Source organism: Aphidius gifuensis, linkage group LG3, assembly GCF_014905175.1.
Source record: "Aphidius gifuensis isolate YNYX2018 linkage group LG3, ASM1490517v1, whole genome shotgun sequence".
Taxonomy (NCBI): domain Eukaryota; kingdom Metazoa; phylum Arthropoda; class Insecta; order Hymenoptera; family Braconidae; genus Aphidius; species Aphidius gifuensis.
Genome location: NC_057790.1, coordinates 7,663,974 through 7,683,533, shown reverse-complemented (window position 1 = coordinate 7,683,533; position 19,560 = coordinate 7,663,974).

Genomic DNA, 19,560 nt, shown 5'->3' with positions numbered 1-19,560 from the left:
CTTGTGGAAACCATGATTATTTTTTAATTAAACAATAAGACAATTAGCAATCGATAAATCAATGTATTCACTAAGCTTGATCGCTTAAATTTTAATTTTTAATTATTGTTAATAAATCTTTCAGCAAATAAAATATATAAACGTGTCTAAATGTGTTTAATTGGATTTTAAAAAATATTAAATTCAATATTTTCTAATAAAATATAATTGTAATGAGATTAATTTTAGAATTTGTAAAATTTGATTTTAAATCCTTTATTCGAATTTAATTAATTTTATTAATAAAGGAATAATTTTATTCCTTCAAATTTATTTATATATTTCACCATTAATTTAAAAACTTGCTATTTTAATTGATATATTGTAATCTCAAATTTGATAAAAAATTAATTATTATAAATAATTAATTAATTGATTGAATATTTAATTTAGTAAATTTTATAAATTTATAAAGGCTGATTACATTGAAATTCGATGCTCAACTGTCAATTGTATTGTTTATCGATTAATTTTTAGGTTAATCGTAGTTTGTTGTTATGTTTATTTAATGTTTGAATAATTAATTATACAATTCGTCAATTGTATTCTTAATTATTGATTATGTTTTGCAATTACGTAATTGTCTTTGTGTGATTTTTATTATTTATTAAATTATTCAATTAATTGTTTAATTATTAATTTTAATTTGGATAATTTATTATTCAATCAATTGAATAAATGTTAATTTTATTTATATAGCGCTTGGTTGATTTTTAAAAATTTATAAATTATTGCTAATTTATGAATTTAATTTTGTATTATTTTATTGTTTAAACTATTAATTGAATAATTTTGATTGTTATTATTAATAACAATAGTAATTTATTGTGACTGCAATTATCAGAGATAATTTTCAGTCTATAATCATCGAAATGATTATGATATTTAAAGTTATATTATTTATAACAATGTTAATTTATTATGACTGCAATTATCAGAGATAATTTTCAGTCTATAATCATCGAAATGATTATGATATTTTAAGTTATATTATTTATAACAATGTTAATTTATTATGACTGCAATTATCAGAGATAATTTTCAGTCTATAATCATCGAAATGATTATGATATTTTAATTTATGTTATTTATATTATTTAAATTTTCATCATCTCAAACGAATATGTATATTATTTAAATGATTTTATTTTTATGGTAATGCACAATTCTAATCAGTAAAAAAACAATTCAGTGACTTGCCGTTTGATGAGTCCTTGGACCTGGATGGCTGTAGTTCGGCGTCCGCACGTAGTTGAGTTTTCGCTCGGTTTGTGTTGGGCGCCTTTGTTGCTCGTATATATGTGTATACGTATATGTGTATATATATATATGTATATATATTTAAATTTGAATATAATTGTTCAATTGGTTTCTAATAAACTATATTATTATATAACTTTATATAGATATTAGAGTTATTGTTAATTTTTTATTTTATATAAACACCGCACTGTCACTTTGTAATAAGTTTATAATTAATATATTACATATATTTAATTGTTAACTTGATATTATTTGCACAAAAATGAAATGCTGTCAGTTTAAATTTTAATATTGCTTAAATACAATTATTCAAATTGTTTATGTATAATAAATATATTTGTATATATTTTTATTATAAGTGTGTTAGTTACACAAATATAAGCACTTGTCACTTGGTTAAATTTAATTAATTCACTTAATTTTTTATTTTTATTTATCGTTTTTGATAAAATATATTATTTTATTTTAATTTATTTTATCTAAATGTCCCTGGTTTCGGCACCAAAAAATGTTGGATATATTGCCCGTTAAGGGATTTATATCGAGTAAGGAGTTGAGGGTAGTTAATTTAAATAATTAACACAATGATATTTTTTGTTTTTTACTGTTTAATTTTAATTATTATCATGTAAATTATTATTTGAATTTTATGTTATTATTTAATTTATTAATGAAATTAATTTAATTTTATTTTATTAAACTTGAAATTATTTAAGTTGATTTTTATAATAGCAAGTGACAAGAGAGAGCTCCGTAGTCTACGGGTTTGCAAATGCAACTGATTCTAGAAAAAAGGTCCAGGACGCTAACCAGCTTCTGGGCCTTAGTAATGAAAAATCTAGAAAATTCTAGAAGGCCAAACGACGCTTGTATAACCAAGCGTCGCTTGGACCCGACAAAACTTCCAAAATGTTTTTACACATATTTGATGGTATTCCTCGAAAGACTGGGTGGTCTTCGAGGTCAGCGGCCTAATCCTCATTGTCCTCAAACTGCAACATTTTTCTAATGGCAAACGTTGTCAGTTTGAGGGATTAGTCGGCATCGACTCGTGCCGTCAGAGGATTAGACACGCTAGCTCAATGTGTTGTACGTTTTACTTTTTATTTTATTTTACATTTTCAAACTTATTTTTTCTCAAATAAATTTTATTTTTTTCCTTCTCTCTCTCTTCTCACTTACCTCTCTTTCCGACGGAACAGATAGTTTGTTCTGTTTATTTTTGATAATTTTTGTGCTAGTTTGTGTACTAATATTGTCTCACATTTTGTTGGGTTTATTTTTAGGTTCCAATCTAGGTAATATTGGTTTGCTTTGTTTACTAGGTCTTCTAGTGTTTCTCTGATGGTTGGTAGTTTGTTTCCAGCTACATATATTACCAAGTCATCAGCAAAAGCTAATGAGTATGTGTTGTTGTCGTCATTGAGGTTAAATGCGTTTAGTATATCACTTGTTAAGATATTGAAAAGTATGGGTGAGTTAACTGTGCCTTGTTGAAGGCCTTCAGTTATGTTGAATGTTTTGGAGCTGATGTTGGATCCGTCCCATGTAACAAATGATTTGCCAATGATCATATCAGCAATTGTAGATATAAGGTTTTGTGGAAACTTTTTTTGGATTAGTTTGTATATTAGTCCATTGATCCATGTTGAGTCAAAAGCTTTTTCAAGATCTATGAGGGCAGCTGCTACTAGATGATTGTCTTGTAGATGTATGTTGATATGGTTCATCATAACGTTAATTGCATGTGTAGTTGAGTGTTTGTGTCTGAATCCAAATTGGTTATCAGGAATTATTTTGTGGTTGTTACAAAATGTAACGATTTGTTTATTTATGACACATTCATATACTTTACTTATGGCATATGTTAGACTGATGGGTCTGGTGCTTGCCGGGTCGTTGGGATTCTTTCCTTTTTTTTGGAATTGGTAATATTTTTGCTGTTTTCCAATCTTTTGGAAAATATTTATGATTGAGTCCATTGTTGAATAGTATTGTAAAATTTTTAATTATTGGGTATGGTAAATGTTTTAGGATTATAGGTGGGATGTTGTCTAGTCCACTGGATGTTTTATTTGGTAGTCTTTTAAGGATGTTAATGACATCGTTAGTTGAACACATTCTTAATTCATTGTTGTTTTTTGTGAGGTATTGTGTTGCATTGTGTGCTAGATTTTTTCTGTCAAATGTGGTTATTGTGATGTTGTTTTTTCTGTCATCATTTAATTTTTTTATTAAATTTTCCGCTGTGTTGTTGATTATGTTTGTGTTCATTGCTGTTGCATTTAGTCTTCTTGGTGAATTTATTGTTTCATAGAATGCCCCTATGACATTTAATTTGTCAATTGGGTCTGTGAATATGTATTTGTCTTTTTCTATTGGTGTGTTTCGTAAATCACAGTTGCATCTGTCTAATACATTGTTGTTGTTTGTATCAATGTGTTGGTCTTGAAGTTCTATTGATTGTTTTTTCCTGAATAATCTGTTGATTATTGGGAAAAATTTATTGTGATTTCTATGATCAATTTGTGTAACTTGTGCATCCCAGTAGGCTAGGTTTGTTTTTTCTAGTTCCACTCTTATTGCTTCTCTAGTTTGTGTTATTTGTTTTTTGACTTGTTTTGTTTCTAGTTTCTTTTTTGTTGGATCTGTTTTCAGTAGTTTATTGTATTTTGTTATTAATTTGGTTTTTTCTTTTTGTAATTTTTTTATTTTTGAATTGAGATATTTGTGTATGTCAGCTTTTGATTAAGTCACCAGCTATGATGTAGTAATTATTTATATCATCTAGTTTGAGTTTATTGAAAAGTTGATTGAGTTCTGAGATAAATAAATCTCTGTTGTCATTTGTTGCATATATGCTGACTATGTACAGGTTGTTTTGTTCTGATGTGATCATTTTTATTATTGTGTATTCTAGTATTTCATTTGTTTTTGAGCTTGGTTGAGTTATTGTGTTGTAGCAAATATTTTTATGTATGAATGTGGCTGTTCCACCACCTCTTTTTGCATTTGGTCTGTCAGTTCTGATGGTGTTGTAGTTCTCAAATTGTACTTTGTGTTTGTTATTTAGTTTTGTTTCTGAGGCAAGTATTATGTGGTGCTTGTGTACTTTTTGGAAGTTGAGTAGTTCTAATCTTCGGTTGTGAGCAATAATTGAGTTGACATTTATTGCTGCTATATTTATGATGCTTGAGTTTGGTGTATACCCTGGTGAAAATATTTCTCCGAATTTTTCCGAATTTCTCCGTGATTACTCCGAATTTCTCCGCGGTTACTCCGAATTTCTCCGCGATTACTCCAAATTTCTCCCAAATTGACCCATGCGGAGAAATGAGTGGAAAAATTTTCTCCTCGTCGTTGATTTCGGAAGAATTTCCCCGCGGTAAAATTATTTTTTTCACATGTTTCTCCGCGTGTGTTTTTTTTCGCGGAGAAAAATTTCCGAATGTTCCCTTACCCAAGTTGATTCGGAGAAACGAAAGAAAAATTTCTCCTCTTCGTTGATTTTAGAAAAAATTTCTCAGCAGTAAAATTATTTTTTCACACGGTTGGAGAAATGGCGGACGAATCTCTCCACCCTTTCTCCAACTTTCTCCACCATTTGTTCAATTTTTTTCCAACTTTTTCAATTTTCAATTATTTGAAAAAAGAATGACTAATTATTAATTGTTACATAACGCAAAGCATAATGATGTTTATTTTTTTTAAAAAAAATAAAAATTCGAAGACACTTTTTTTCAATTTCTAAAAATTTGTTAATACTTTCATTAGATTTGTGTATTATTGGTTTGGGTTGCTTACTCGGATTTTTGGGCATTTCCCAGTTGTTGTTTTCAGTGTTGTCTGATGAAGTAGTTGGTTGTGGTGTTGTTTGCGTTAAGTGTGTTGCTTGAGTTTTCTTTTAAGCTGTCATCAGCTTGTTGTTGTTGTTGTTGTTTTTGTGTTATACGTCTATTGAGGAATCTGGCAGCTGTTGCGTCAGGTCCCAATGTTTTTAATCTCATATTGTAATCATGTTCAATCTGGATTGGGTCTTTTTGGATTGAGCGATTTCTTTTTTTACCTATGTCAGGAAAATCATTATTGGAATCCTCGTTAAAGGATTTTCTTTTTGGTTTTGTTGGTGTTATTTGTTGACGTTGAGCCATTGTCCCCTGGGAGAAGCTGGGTTTAACCCAACTTTCCGAGGTACTGTTTTTGTTTAAGCTATTTGTCTTATTCACTATTGTTTTTATATTACTTTTATGTAAGGAATAGTTAGTGTAAGGGTTTTGTGTGATTTTAAAATATTATTTATTTGTTATTTACAATATATTTATTAATAATAAATTGACGTTCGAGAGGTATGGTAAAGTCGACCATCTCCTATCGCGCGGTCGGTAACACTCCCTCTCTCTGTTATACTCTCTGCTATACGCTCGGTCGCAAGCGGATAAAGAGAGGAGAATTACATAAAGAGGAGGGAAGCCGGCAAGCATTATACATGCACTATAAATAAAATGCGTATAAACTCGGAGCGTCAGCTGCTATGTGTGTATGCGTGAGCAACTTTTTTTTTTTTTTATTTAAATATTATTAAACAGTTCAACTGAGTTTAATACTTAAATAATTGATTTTTAAAAAAAATTCATTTAAACGTATTAAGCAATAGTTATCTCGCGGGTTTAAAGAATCATTATTATAATAACAATAAAATTATTATAAATATATATAAATGATGAAAATTATAACAACAATAATTTCGATAATATTACCAATTATTCACAATAATATTGATATGAATAATAATATCTATAATAATAATATTTTGAATATAAATACTAATAATTATCAATATTCATATATGAATGTATATTATGAATGTATGAATGAATTTATATTATTAATATCACTGATATTATTATAAATCAATAATATTATTGTTATTATTACTAATATTATATTGATATTATTATTATCGATGATATTTTTGAAATTATTATTTTATTTATACTATGGTTATATATGAATAATATTATTATAAATAATAATAACTCCAATAATATTATGATTAACAATAATATCAATATAATATTAGTAATAATATCGATGGTATCAATTATATCGTCGCATTAAAGAATGAAAGGCGTAAGTGCCAAAAACGTCAATTTTAAAGGAAAAAGGGCGTAAGTGCAAATTTATAAATTTTCGGGTTTTTCATCTAATTCTAATACTTAAAAAAAAGGGAAAATGGGCGTAACAACCTTTGATAAAGGATAAAGGGCGTATGTCCAAGGATTTACGCTTTTTTTTCCCGTTATCAAAATAATTTTTGATAAAAGATGAAGGGCATATTTTCAATTTTATTTGAAATTTATTTAATGGCAGGATTTTTTAAATTATTGATTGTTTACTGATAATTATACATAATTTATTATCAATAAGAAAAACATAAAAATAATTACAAATCTTCATCTTTTATTAAAAATGATTTTGAGAATGGAAAAAAGGCGTAAGTCCCTGAACATACGCACTTGTTTTTTTTCTTTAAGCCTTAAAATTAGATGCAAAGCCCGAAATTTTATAAATTCGCACTTACGCCCTTTTTCTTTTAGAAAAAAAAAATTCCTAAAAATGGCACTTACGCCCTTCTTCTATTAATGTGACGATATAAAAAATAAAATTTATAATAATAATATTCGAAATATGAATACTAATAATTATTTTTGACTAATAATATTTATATTTGAATATTATTGTCAGTATATTATTATTATTATTATTATTATTATTATTATTATTATTATTATTATTATTATCATTATTAATATTCAGCGTGACATGAAACTACTCTGAAAGAAGTTTCACTTCCCCCGCGCGTACTCGCAACACGCTAGTTTTTTTTTTATATTAAGATCGTGAGATCATACAATTCCGAATAACATGTGACTAATAATTCAATTTAATATTTTTGATGTGTAAACATCTTTAGGTGCGGGTGACAGTTGGAGTGAAATGAAAAAACGAAAAAAAGGGCGTCATATCCTTTGACGGATATTAGCCTGACTCCATTACTATAATAAGCGCAATGGTAGATTATGTATAGTATAATAGTATATAGTATAGTATCCAGCGGTCGGTAACTGTTACCATGAGGCAATTTTAAATATTAATGAATTAGGAGATGTCATTTATAAGTGAAAAAACTATATATTCAATGAAAATACAAAATCAATTTATTTTATATTTGGAAAAAATCTCAAGTGAATTTAAAATATATACCTATTTGGACAGACATAATCAAAATTGTTTTAAAATTTACTTTTCGTTTTTTTTTTGTAAATTTTTTTAAATAATGAATTAAACATAACATTTTGTTTTTTTGTTTCAATTAAACTATAAAACACATACTTTTTACCTTGAAAAATCTAAAAATGACATTGTATACAAATTCTAATAGGTATAACTGAGATTTATTTACAATTTACTTTTTTTTGTAAATAGACAATGAAAAATTTTTTTTTTTTTCATAAAAATTAGTCAGTTAAACGTTTCAGCTGCATATATATTACTTTTTAATTATATTATGTTTTAATAATATTTATCTTTTCTGAATAATTTGTAGTTATCCTAATCATATCAAGTCGTGAGATTTTTTTTATGAGACACGTATTTTGAGATTTATTTTTATAATTCATCGAAAAATATATCTTTTTAGCTGCACATATATAACTAAGTATTTGTCAATATATTTCGGACCAAATTTAGATGCCTTGACGACAATGATATCAGTTCCTGGAGTTCAGGACTTTTTCCAGACCGAAATTAAGAGCTTCAGTCAAATGATACTTTTGACTTTGAATTCGTTCTTTATCAGGCTTTTTTTCATACTCTCAATACTTTTTTTTATATTTTTTTGAGCCTCGAGACTTATTGCGTACTTGAATTTTTTATCCCAGAAAAAATTCAATTGAATTATGTGAGTATTAAAAAAAGCTAGAATCAATAGTATTGAAAAAAAAATTTAGTGAGCCCTCGCGGGTTTAATATGTGTGAACATCTTCGGCGTGTTGCTGTAATTTAAGAAGATAATAATAATTGGAATTGATAATGCTTGGCATTTAATTTCTTTGACGACTTGGTATTTTAAATTAGTTGAATAAATTGCATTAATTTTATTCATTAAATAAATAAAATACCATATGCACCCATCTTTTGTTTTTTTTTTTTAACTCCCCATTCTAAAGAAGTTTCACTTCAAAAAATTGTTTCTTTAATTGTCTCTCTCTTTCTTCGCTGGGTAATAAAAAAAAAAATACAATAATTAAAAATAAAAATATAATTTTTGTTTTATGATCAAGTAAACATGATCAAGTTTTGATCAAGCATCCCTGATCAAATATTGATCAAGTAAACAGGATCCAGTTTTGATCAAGCATCTTGATCAAATCTTGATCACGTTTGGCCATACGTTCTTGATCAAGTTTGGATCAATCATCTTGATCAAGAATGGATTTAAAATCAATGTTGCCTGATCAAGATTTGATCAAGACTTGATTACAATTTCCACTCGGGTTACTAAAAAACGTAATTTTTCAACCACTAGCACCATCAAAATTCTATAGGACCCGGGGACTAAATGAAGTGTTATCGTATACGCCGGTTCTAAACTCCAAATATGAATACGTGTATATGCCACTTGAAATCAACTTTCAATATACTAAATTTTTACATATTTGTTTTATTGTCAACTTTTCAGTGGTTCCAATGATGTGTTATATCAACAAATAAATTATAATTATTTATTAAAGATTGTTTGAAATTCTAATAATGCACTCGAAACTGCATGTAAACGATTCCATATGTAATAATTGTCCCAGCGATCTAAAATCGATGTAATAGAAATGTAAGATAAATAAATATTAAAATCGATATTCCTACTCACCGTCAATAAAAATTTACGAGTAATTGGAAAAAACTTCATTGCTGTAAATAAAACTTAATCAATCGATAATTGTTGTTGAATCCAAATAACCTTTAATAGGAACAGTAATAATTATTATCCATTAAATAGAAGACGTATTTATATCTTGATCAAGATTGTTTGACGCGATATGATGTAAAGAATATCAACGAACCTCAATTATGAAAACTGATGGATGACAATAGGTGAAAATTGATGATGCATGTCTATTTTCATCATCAATTTTGGCTGCTGATAACACAACTGCCGCTGTTCGAAATACCACAAAAAATAGTGCATAAAAAAAATACATTGAAACGTTCGTTTCAGTTGTAACTGATCTAAAATAATTATCAATCATTTATCTGGAATATATTAAGAGGTATATAAGAGGTATATAAGAGGTATCATTAATTTACTTATACCTTATTCCTTCTGATTAATGTACGCAAATTTGATAGACATTCATGCAACATGATAATAATATTAGTGGTGAAACGATATCGTCTGCTTCTTGAACAAGTTCATTCATTATGATATATTTATTTTTTATTTTCCGCCAATTTAATTTTTCTGTTGAATTGTTTGAAATTTTGAAACGAACAATTTCGTTAAGATGTTTGTATCTTTCTGCAAGACCGATCGATACCTGAAAAAAAAAAATTGAAATAATAAACTCAAAATAAATATTCCATGGCGAATAATATACAATGATTTTTTAATGGCTTTTTTGTACCAAAATTATTAGAAGATCACAAAAATTCCAAGTGAATGTCACCATGGTACTTATAAGAGTACCAATTATTCCCACAAATATTTTACAATCTATTGTTAAAAAGAAAGTAAATTAATAATGCGCTAAAGGTGCGTCTCTTATAAATACACTCACTATTTGATAAGTCATCTATGGATGCAAAAGGTGATAGATATGTTTCACTCATGAAAATGAAAATATTTTTAGCTGATGTTTCAGATATGAAGCTTTCAACCCAGTAGATTTGCTCGATCGAAGCCAAGAAAAACAAAATTAGTGAAATTGTCTGTAGTTGACACCGTAGACGGAATTCCGTTTGATGAAAGCTGAAAAAGCTGAATATATACAAATATTATATAAAGAAAAAGCATTCTATTCAATAGTAGCTAGGCTTTCAGTCATAATTAATCATAAATCGTAATTTGTTTACAAAAATTAGTTGATAAGAATGTAAAAAACTACTTATTATCACAACTTCTTTACTTTGTAATTATATGTTCACAAAAAGTTGAATTTCTTTTCTTCGATGTTAGAACTCAATCAAAATCCACTTCTATCATAAAAAAACTGAAAAACGAATAGAAATAAGTTTAAATAATATTTACTTGTCAAATTTCTTTTCAACAAGTATCCAATTCATTTGCAATTTAATCTAACTCGGTGTTTTAAAAAATATTATAAGCAGCACTGAAAAAGTGTATCCATAAAAAACGGTATCTGAAAAATTCATGAAAAATTCGTCTGGAAAAACAAAAACAAAAATAATGCCTCGACCTTATCTACAATCAAAATTATTTTGAATTTGCACTGAAAGTAAACGTTTTACCTTTTGTAGAATGAATCGCTTTATTCAAATATGCAAGAATAGCAATACCGTTAATTGAAATGGTCATTACTGAATAGCCCATAATAAACGATGGAAATTCAAATACATATCCATCTGGTTTGGAATTGTAAATATCACTCATTGGAAAATGTCCAAAAATTTGTGACACAGCTATAATTGGTTTCAGAATATTCCAAAAACTTTCATTTTCCTGTAATAGAATTAAATTGAATTATTAAAAATATAAATATATATATACCTATATTAAATATATATTTATATACATATATAATATATATATAAATTAAAAATTAATTTATTAATTCTGAAGTGGTATCACTGTTTGTACACACAGAGAAGGATATGTTAACAGTTAACATATCCTGTTTAATGTTAACATATGCCATGTTTAATTGGGTGGTGGCTGATATGTTTACATCAAAGATATATATATTAACATTAAACATACGTATCTTAATAGTTAATATGCGTATGTTAACTATTAAGATATCTATAATTGACACAATTTGAAGGTTAGGCTGATAGTTGAAGACATTTACGTATGTAAATATGAAAATTTAATGTAAAATTAAGAATGAATTTACAAAAAAACTAAATTTAAATAAATTTATGACAACACGAGTACATATTATATTATATTACAATTAGAATAGTATCACAATATAATGTCAAAAAAAAAAGATTACAAGAAGTAGACTGGCGCATCAAAATATTTGGCCGCGTAAAGATACGTATGTTAACTATAAACATACGTATGTTAACAGTTAAGATATTTATGTTTATTGTTAATATATATATCTTAACATTAAACTTTTGTATGTTTAATGTAAACATATTGGTATGTTAACTGTTAACTTATCCTTCTCTGAGTGTATGAATACGACTGTTCCCACAAACACTATACTAGCAACATCATAGGCCAGTATATAACTTTTGGACATAGAATGGAATAACAAAATATTCGTTTTTTTTAATTAAAAAATTTCAATAAACTCCATGGAGTCTTTATTTATTGCAATAAATTTATATGTATATAATTTCAACAAATTAACTTTTGTATTCAAATAGCTTCGGTTTCATGGAATTTGAATTAATCGAAACAATATTTTTTTCGGAGTTTTTTCTCCACAACATTGGAGTGCAAATTTTTTTGGAGCAAAAATTTAATTATTAATTAACAAAATTGCGTTACACAGTTAGGCTGAACTTTTTCTTATCTTGTAGAGGTTATGTACAAATTTATTAAATGGGTTGCAAACGTCACAGACGAATCTGAGACTTGGCTACACTGCAGTGAAGAATTACTGATTAGTCTTAAGTTATACGTTGACACAATTATTTCTATTGAGAATTTTATTTAATTCGACTTGTTTTGAACATGAAAGAAAGTCTTTACAGGCATGTTATTGAAAGTTATGGTGAGTAAATTGAAAAAGTAATAACATTTATCGACCACAACTTTAGAGAAAAACATGGAGAATCAAAGAAATTAAATAAATATAAATTTAATAATTTCAACTCGGCCTCAACCAGATATTTTTTGCTATTAAATTTTTAAAATTTTAACAAGGATCAGTGATCACTCTGTAATATTTTTATTCGATTGAATTATTAGTAGTTGCGTTATAACGTTTTTGTAGAAAATCCGAAAAAATATATATCCGTTGCATTACTCGCAGTCATCGAAGGGTCAGTGGAATAAAGGTCAGTTATAGTCAGAAATATGAGCTTTGTCTCTCGATTGTCAATTAGCGCAATAATTTTTTCCAAGTTTTTCAATAATGTCGTTGGAGATTCTTTTTCTCAATGTACTTTTTGCAATTTCCCTCCTTACTCAATCTGGACATCGTCCAATAAGAATGGATAAATTGGTGGAGATCTCTGCTTAATCGATGGCTGAACTTTATTATTCCGTAAATAATCCATATTCATTATCAGGATATTATTCAAATTTATTTGAAATAAATTTCGCAACCTTTTTATCTAACAAACTTTGTTGAAGTGAAACTTCTTTTCGCAGGGTAGTGAAAAAAAAATCAGTGTGTCGGCCATGTAACGCTCGGTGCAAGCGAACGCTCGGACCGAGCAAGCATTTGCCCATATAACTAATAAGAGTGAGTGAGTGAGTGGCTACGGGCGAGAAAAGAGATATGCTTTGAATGAATGTGTGTGTGCGTTGCCAATAGTGTAGCTGATCGGTTCGCAGCGCTTATGAAAATAATGAATCAAAAAATTATAAATGAATACATATACTCAATTGAAAATTATTATTAGTATATTTATGTTATTGATATTATTATTATAATTATTATTTTATTATTAATATCGATATTATTGTTATTTATAATGATATTATTGATATCTATAACGATAGTATAAATAAAAATAAAAACAATAATTTCAATAATATCATCGATATTAATAATATCAATATAATATTAGTAATAATATCAATGGTATGAATCATATTAATAATAATAATAATATCGATATAATATTGATAATGATAAGATCAATACTGACATAAATATTCAAGTATAAATATTAATAATTATTAGTATTTATATTTCAAAAATTATTATTATAAATGTTATTATTAATATAATTAATATCATTTATATTATGACTATAGTCATTCCTAATTCCTAAATCCTATTCCTAATTTATAATGTTATCAAAATTATTATTGACATTTGTATTCTGTATAATATTATTGAAATAATTGTTATTAATAATATTATTAATATATATTAATTCATGGTATGCATAATAATAACAATAATAATTTCAATAATATATCATCGATAATAATAAAATCATTGATATTAATATTATAAATATCGATATATATTGTAACGTGACATGTTACCTTCTCACTCAATTCTCAGACTTTACCTACAGACTCGGATCAACTTATATTTCAGACAAAGGGGGGACAGTAAATTTTATTCTACGACGCTAAAACAAACCAAAAACGTCACTAAAATTATCGGGATTTTATTCTACGTCGCTAAAATCACCAAAAACGACAATTAAAATATGCCAGTTGCTTTATTCTACGCCGCTAAAACAACAAAACGACCTTAAAACTAACCAAATAACCAAATACCAAATATCAAATAACCAAATAGCACCAAATAACCAAATAACACACAATAACCAAATAGCACACAATAATCCAAATAATTCAAATAAAACGCACAATAATTCAAATAATCCAAATAACGCACAAGAAACCAAAGATGTTGATCCGGACCTGAAATAGTAAATCGTAAAATCAAGTTGAGGGGTTTGCCTGGGTTACTCAGTATGCTGGTTCGTGGAGAGAGGGACGGGTAAAGAATATTAAAATTACGTCACTGAAATGATGAAACAATGGGAAAATAAATCACTCAACAAAACGATAATTAATGTACTCAAAATTAACCAAGTTTATTTTATAATTAAATACGTAAACCTATCTAATATCCAAATACAACACAATAAATGATTGACCAAGTACGCTTACTAACAAAGGGAGACAAAAGAACCACACATTACTAACAATGACCAAGGTAAAGGGGAATCTTAGGATGGATGACTCCTGCTCCTAGACCTTGGTGGAAAGGATGGCTCCACTTCCTAAGGCTATGGAATGGATGACTCCAATTCCACGGGGGCAAGGGAGGGGTTGTCCGAGGTTCTGGGATGGCTCACCAGAGAACCTGGACCCACTGCGGCTGTAGGCAAGGGAATGTGTGTTGTGTGTGCTGTGCCACAGCTTAAATAGCTGTGATTCTACCCTTTCCAATTTTATTCCCACTATGACTGATATGGACCAATCTCAATTAAGTTACTCAAATTGACCAGTCAGAATCATAGTAGGGCACACGGTGGGAATGGTAGTACTAGAGGGGATATTATTAGTGTGCAAACCGGTTTTTCCCCTCTTTACTCACAAAAATAAAAATAATAAAAGCGTCACTGGTCAACTGTACAAATAATAATAATAACAAATAAAGAAAAATAACCAAGAAAAATAGATATAATTTTAATTTAAGGTAGACGAGTGAGTCTCGTCACAATATTAATAATAATAATAAAAATAATAATAGTACTGTTAATAATATTCAAATATTATTATTATAGATATTGTTATTAATATCAATAAGATTGTTAATAATTGATAATATTATAGAAATTATTGTTATTATTATCATTTATATATATTCATAGTATAAATAATAATAATATTGATAATAATTTAAATAATATCAATGGTATTAATAATAATAATAATATCAATAACGATATAATATTGATAATATTATCAATATTCATAGTTTGGATATTATCGCAGTATGATCGATATTATTATTATAAATATCATATTGTTATCATCATTTATACTATAATAGGGTTCTTCGATTCTTAGAAAAGGAATCGATCTTCAAGAATCGAATTTGTAAGAATCGGGTAGCCGATATATCGCCACGAAAAGTACTCGATTCATCTATTTATTCAACAAAAACCAAAATCTGTTTTTTTTAGAACTTACACAACTTTTTTAAAAATTATTTTACACGTTTTTTTTTTGGTTTTAATGGATTATACATGCCAAAATCTACAACCAAGGCTATACTTGGAATTTTTTCAACAATTAGTTTACTTATAATCAGCAATTGTTTATAAAAAAAACCTGAGTAAGTGCTTTACACAATGAAATAAACCACAAAAGAGTAATTTCTTGAGCATTTTTAACCATGTAACTTGTAGAAAATGTTTCAATGAATTTTTTGACGATAGTACGAGTTTTTTTAATTGATTAGTTAGTTAATTAATAAAGATTTAAACAATTACGATAGTGGTTATTTAGTAATTCTTTTAAAAGTTGTCGAAATTCAGCGGCAGATAGCAGCACGAAATTTTAGTGATTTGACTTTAATTCCCTAATGTTCCCTATACAAAAGCATATGAGTGTAAAAACTGAATGACAGATGGAGACACTGTTTATTGACAATAAAAGCATTATCTTTTTTATCATAAATAATTGTAAGGATAAGAATTTAATTATTTAATTTTATCCATATTGTGTGTATCGGACCAAAAATGATGTACCCAAACGAGCCATCCCACCGGAGTTTAGGAAATTTTCAATTTCCAATTGGTAAAAGACTAAAAGTCGTCCGTTGATGCATTTTTTATTAATTTTTTCATTCATACATTATTTTTTGAGTATACACAATATTAATAGAAAAAAAAACGAATGAAATTGAATGAAAAATATGATGTTAAAAAAGAGAATATTATAAATATTAATAATAAATAATTAAATATTATTATTATTCATTAAATATTAAATATTAAATATTATTCAAATTTATATTAATATTTATTATTTAATATTAATATTTATTATTTATATGAGAACTGTCAGAAGCCAATCCCCAATCATCAAGTGTCAACGAACTTTGTTGTTTCTTTCTAATTTTTTTTCTTTTTAGGGAATTTTAATTTCCTATTGTTTTCGCTTTTCATCTGGACCCCCCCCCCCCCCCCGAAAATTTTCTAAGTCCCTTAATCTAAATACGATAAATATGGGGAACTTTATTAAATATGAAGGAAAATATAGAAAAATCACTGAATATAAAGAAAAATAACGATAAATATAGGAAAATATCAGTAAATATGAAGGAAAAATTACTGAATATAAAGAAAAAACCGATAAATATGGAAAAATATCAGTAAATATAAAGAAAAAAGTGCTAAATATAGAGAAAACTCTTATAATTATGGGAAAATATCAGGGAAATATCAGTAAATATGAAGGAAAAATCACTGAATATGAAGAAAAATACTACACATATGGGAAAATATCAGTAAATGTAAAGAAAAATGTAGAAAAAAATAGGAAATCATCGAAGAAAAATCAGTGAATATAAAGAAAAAAACGATAAATATGGGAAAATATCAGTGAATATAAAGGAAAATATAGAAAAGTGACTGAATATTGTAACGAAATTTATTATTTCGTGGGTTCTCGAAATAAATAATTATTAAAAGAGCTTGTTACAGAGTAATGAGTTCTTATTATTTATTTGTTATCGCCTGTATTGTTAATAGCTAATAGGAGTTAGTTATTGATAATTAAAGGAACATTGTGCTAGAGGCTCTGTGGAGGGCCAAGTCAGTTATACATGACGTCGAGTCGGGTGCCTATTCGATGTTTGTAACGTGACTTGGTACGTAAACCTCTCGGCAATGGCTTCCACTCCTCCGTCGAAGAGACGAACTCACCGAAGGCTGCGTACGAAGCCTGATCGTAAACCTATCGAACTGCGGGCTAGGAAAGCGTGCTGCGCATGTCCGGGGGCGAAAGGTAGGAGAGTGCTACCTGAGTGGGGTTAAAGCTCACAGCAGCTGAGCACTGAACGTCGTCGTTAGACGACACAACTTGTCTGGCTCTCGTACTGATCACTACCTTCTCTTGACTGGCTCTCTTGGTTCACTACTGGTTCTCTCGACATCGTTTGGATCTCTCGTAAAGGTTCCCTAGGTATCAGACGTTAAGTCCTGGTGAAACTCTGCTTGAATTTCCGATGACGGACTAATACTAATGATCACGTTATATGGTTCTCTTATTATAATAATAATTATTATTATATTCTCACTACATGATGTGTATGTGATGGTTAGACCATCATCACACATAAATGTGTATGTGTGAGTTCACGAATGGATCGCTGTAAATAATAACAATAATAATAATATTGAGATATATTATTATTGCAATGGCAACGTATGTGTAAGACCTGGTCACGGATGGATCGCTGTATGGTTCCCTATACAAAATACTCATTTCATATGTAGAATATTTGCTCCTACACTTATGATACTTTTGACGTCAGTATTTTGCCATAGTATAGTCGCAATGTAATATAGGCGTATGTAACACACTATACTTGGTTCACGATAGTTCCCTCAGGTTTGGTTACGTATTTCATAGTCCGATCAGGTGGACTGCGCCCCTCTACCATTTCTAAGACTGAGTTAGGTTCTCGTATTTTGTTCTCGTTACTCCTACGGCTGTTGGCTTCCGAGATAACCAACATGGCTCCCCCCGGTGATTTTGAGGAGGATGGTGAGAAATCTTCGTTGTTAACCTTGGCCGATAGTTCTCGCCGCGCAGGTCAGAAAATCGGTTACAATATAAAGAAAAAAACAATCAATATGGGAAAATATCAGTGAATATAAAGGAAAATATAGAAAAGTGACTGAATATAAAGAAAAAAACGATAAATAAGGGAACATATCGATTATGCCCCCCCCCCCTCCCGAAAATTTTCTAAGTCCCTTAATTAATCTAAACACGATGAATATGGAAAATGAAGAAAAATATAGGAAAATAAAGAATATATAAACGAATAAACAAAAATATAGAAAAATCACTGAATATAAAGAAAAATACGATAATTAGAGGAAAATATTAGGAAAATATCAGTAAAAAAAAAAGAAAAGTATAGCAAAATATCATGGAAAAATCATATTTTTCAACAAAAAGATTTAAAAAAAAATTATTAACATGATAAATTCAATTTAAACAAATATTCAATATTCAATTTAAACAAAATATATACGATCACTGGAGGATTATTGAGAAAAATTAATGAACAATACCCATCAATAAATAATAAAGAAATAATGATACCAGTAGAAGCTAATATAAAATTCGATGACGATGAGGAAAATGAAAATATACCAAACATTAATTTCGAGTTTAAAAAAATACAAGAAATTGTACATCTACCAATTAATTCATTGGCAGGCAAAATAATTTTAGCAAAAAAAAAAAAAAAAAAGGAAACTATTCAATAGTAATAATGACATTATTTAGATATCATCGCAATCATAATAGCAATAAATAAAGTGGAATTTATATATGCAATGTCAGGACGGTTATTGAAATAAAGAACAATAACATTAGCAGACGACAGTGATTATGAAGTAAAATAAAATTTAAATGAAAAAAAGTTTGATTAAACTAAATAAAGATAATAAATTTACCAAAGAAAATATATTTTAGATTGAACTAACTATATGGAATGAAAAGGCAGAAAATTTCTAGGGAAAAAAGGGTGATGTGCTAGTATTAAAGGAATTGAAAATAAATGAATATAAAAAAATTAAAAATATAATGACGACTTCAGCAACAACTAAAACGTTAAATCCTGATTCAACCGAGAGAAAAAAGTAAATAGAATAAATACAATCGAACTCGACGATTTTGTAATAAATATTTAACATTGACAGGCTAAAATCATAGTACAACAAAATGAATAAAGACAGAGAGTTTAAAAGGTTAGAAGAAAGCGATTCTGGACATGGAGATGACCCATTAGAAGGAACAAGCAAAATGAATGAAAATTAAATAAATTTCAGCTGTAACAATAATCATTGTAACAATAGAGAATGAAATAAATAGAGATGCACACGAGACGAGACCAGTCTCGGCACTTTCTCGTCTCGTCTCGCGAACTCGAGACGAGACCGAGACGAGACTGACAATTTTTCAGGCGAGACGAGACCGAGACGATACTAGCATTAGTCCGAGACTTCTCGCGAGACTCTCGCGAGAGTCTCGTCGTGTCGTCAATAATATCAAATTTGGTTTTCTTAATTTTTTTTTTTTTTTTTTGTTGTGAATTTTTTTTTAATTTAAACTTAATTTATTTA